The 3,470-nt window shown below is 36.8% G+C and overlaps 1 pseudogene; it reads right to left on the reverse strand.

Annotated features, from left to right (window-relative positions):
• Positions 1 to 1,384: 1,384 nt before the first annotated feature.
• Positions 1,385 to 1,780, reverse strand: LOC138838767 (small ribosomal subunit protein eS24-like; annotated as a pseudogene).
• Between the last annotated feature and the right edge of the window lie 1,690 nt (positions 1,781 to 3,470).

The raw sequence follows: 3,470 nt of genomic DNA on the forward strand, positions 1-3,470 counted from the left end.
ACTTTGAGTCTTCAACCTGTGAGATCACAAATTTCTCATGTTTATGCCACCTCACTTGTGTTATTTTGTTACAAAAGCCAGTGCAGGAAACTAGTACACGCACAAAATAAATAAAGATGCAATTTATGACATCGACAATGTAAGTGAGAAGGGAAGATAGAGTTCTACAGGAGTTCTTATAAGTTCATACCAATTAAAATTAGATTGCAAGATGTTACATAAAATCACACAAAAGGAAATAAATGCTTATCTAGCAAGCATTATGCCCTGGATTCAATCCCAAGTATTCTGGGGAGGGGAGAGGGGTGTAGATGGGAAGAAAAAAAGAAGGGAAGAACAAAGGAAAGAAGAAAGTAAGAAAATGGGAGGAAAGAAGGAAATGGAAACATGCTACGAACAGCTTCAGACTGTTTACCGTTAAATATATTTTACCACAATAAAAAAAATTAACTAGGTTGAAGCTAAAATACTATTTCATAGCCCTCTCAAACTACCCCTTAGGTATCATTTAATTTTTCCTTTAGTCAACTAAAAATGTTTTACTACTAACAAAATATCAGCTCTTTTATAGGGCTTTGACTTTCAGAGCAACCTAAAATATAAAAGGTCTTATAAAATAAGGTCTTGTAAGAGCACCTTAAAAATCTTCTCAGAAAGGCATAGAAACAAAATTAGCAGACAAGATTGTATGGTCAGAATATATTGGGAAGCACATAGATGGGAGAATTTAGCTTACAAAAAAAATCTAGGGGGCTGGGAAGGTGGCTCAGTGGTAGAACGCTTGCCTTGCATGCATGAGGCCCTGGGTTCAATTCCTCAGCACCACATAAGCAAACAGAAAAAAAAGCCAGAAGTGGCGCTGTAGCTCAAGTGGTAGAGCGCTAGCCTTGAGTTGAAGAGCTGAGGGACAGCGCCCAGGCCCGGAGTTCAGGCCTCAGGACTGGACCAAAAAAAAAAAAGAGTAATATGGGTATTAGAGAGATAGACAAGGTTCATAAAATTAATACCCTATATGATAAGGGAATTTGTACTTTATCCTGAAGACAAGGAGAACCCACTGCATAAGAGCACAAAACAGGAGTCAACCATATCTTTAAAATGTGCCTCCCTGAGTACATGATGAGACTGGTCAGAAGAGAAGCTCAACTCTCAAACCATGTAAATGAGAATTGATGAAGGGCATGAATTAACGTGTGCAATCCACCCAAATGCCCCTCAAAGGTCAAATGGGTCAAGAAAATGTGGCATATAATCACAATGGAATTTTAATTATGCATTAGAGTGATACTTACCTATATACCATACTTTTTGTAAGGTTTTTACAGTTCATTAATCCCTTCGTGAAAAGTTTGTCATCACCACAGGTCAAATCATTCCAGGATCTTTATTCCTTTGGCTTCTTGCCAGCTCCAACATTGGCCTTTGCAGGGCCTCTGACTTTCTTCGTTCTGTTTTTATGTTCCTTTCACTGTTTCCTCGAGGTCTTTTTCTTTTCATACAGGCCATGTCTTGCAAGTCTGTGTTTGGGCTCATTTTTCTTTGCATAATCCATGGAATCATAAATTATGCCAAAGCCAGTTGTCTTGCCACCAACAAAATGGGTTCTGAACCCAAATACAAAGATGATATCAGGTGTGGTCTTGTACATTTTGGCAAGGTTTTCCCGAATTTCTGTCTTAGGTACTGTTGCCTTTCCAGGGTGAAGGACATCAATGACCATCTGCTTCCTCTGAAGTAGTCAGTTGGTCATGAACCTCCTGGTCTGGATACTTACTGTGTCACTTATGATGGCAGCAGATCTTCAGACAGCCAGGGAGGAAATTTACTTATAAGTAAATACATTGAGTGATATGCAGGTATATGTATTGACTGAAGTATGGTAGATTCAAGATTCAAGAGAGAAATTAAATAGTCTAATTCCTTAGAAGGCAAAGTTAAAGTTCAACAAAATAAGCATCAGAAAGCACATACTTGAAAAGGTTGAGGTGGTGTCAAAAGGAAACGAGTAGACAAATGAAGAGTAGAAGAGAGGGAAAGTGCAGTCAAACTGGAAATGGCGCTATGGCTCAAGTGGTAGAGTGCTAGCCTTGAGCTAAAACAAGCTCAGGGACAGTGCTCAGGCCCTGAGTGCAAGCCCCAGGACTGGCAAAAAAAAAAAAGTCTAAATGTTAGGTTATAATAAGGATACTCTTTTCACATCAAAGTAATTTAAAGGATGGAACAGCTCCTCTATATAACATCAAAATCAAACCATATGGGAAGATGCCCACTCATCTTTGCATATAATAAATCTTTTGAGAATAAAGTGACTAAAGATAAATCTGGAAACCTTCCAAGCTGGTTTTCATTTTAAAGCAAAAAGAGACCATATGTATATAATTTTATATTATATATATATATATATATATATATATATATATATATATGAGAGACAGAGAGATAAAATTCTAAATCTCAACCTATACTGGTAGCTCATGCCTGTAATCTTAGCTATTCAGGAGGCTTAGATCTGAAGATGGAGGTACAAAGCCAGCCCAGGACAGAAAGTATGTGAGACTCTTATCTCCAATTAACCACCAAAAAAGCCAGAAATAGAGTTGTGGCTCCAGAGGTAGAGCACTACCCTTGAGCAACAATACTCAGAGACACCACCCAGACCCTGAGTTCAAGCCCCAGAACCAGCATTAAAAATAAATTCTAAATTTCTTTGTATTTGAGATAATCTTTTAAAATTTTTAGAAATCTTTTCAGCAACCAATAAAGAGTAATTAGCAAACAAAACAAAAACAAAGCAATTGTTGCTGTGCTGTTATTTTTATAAAATGGGCATTTATCATCTATTTCCCCTTATCTGTCCTTTCCCTCTAGTAACATTCTTCATAGCTGTTGGACTGTATGGTCAGAATTTCTATGACATTAGATCACATAATATATTAAAGAAGACTGGACTTCACAGCAAGAAAACCCTGAGTATAAATTCTGTTTCATCATTCATTGATGTGACATGGTCATGATAACAACATTGGTCATTGACATTTATTAATTCATCCATTCTCTATTCATGCAAAAACACATACAGGAACACATTCTATATGACACATCTTGTCCTATGTGCATACACTAGTGAAACAAGAAATGCATAGTTCTTCACAGACCAGTTAGAAGGCAGACTTGCCAACATAAAACTAGTAGGGAATGTTAAGTGCTAGAAAAGGAAAAAAATCATGCATTTTAGAAGAGTTTACTGAGGACTTGAAATATAAGAGTATGTTCCAGGCTGTAAAAGTGATAATGGGTATGAGATTAAAGAATTTTGGAAGACAAAGCTAGCAAGATAAATAGAAAACCCACAGAATGGGAGAAGATCTTTATCAGCCATACATCAGATAAGAGACTCATATTTAAATATGCTTGAGTTCAAAAAATTAACCCCCCAAAAGAAATCCTCAAAGAAATAACTGTAGTAGGAA

The sequence above is a fragment of the Dipodomys merriami genome, unplaced genomic scaffold, assembly GCF_024711535.1.
Source record: "Dipodomys merriami isolate MVZ:Mamm:240054 unplaced genomic scaffold, mDipMer1.0.p SCAF_29, whole genome shotgun sequence".
Classification (NCBI taxonomy): domain Eukaryota; kingdom Metazoa; phylum Chordata; class Mammalia; order Rodentia; family Heteromyidae; genus Dipodomys; species Dipodomys merriami.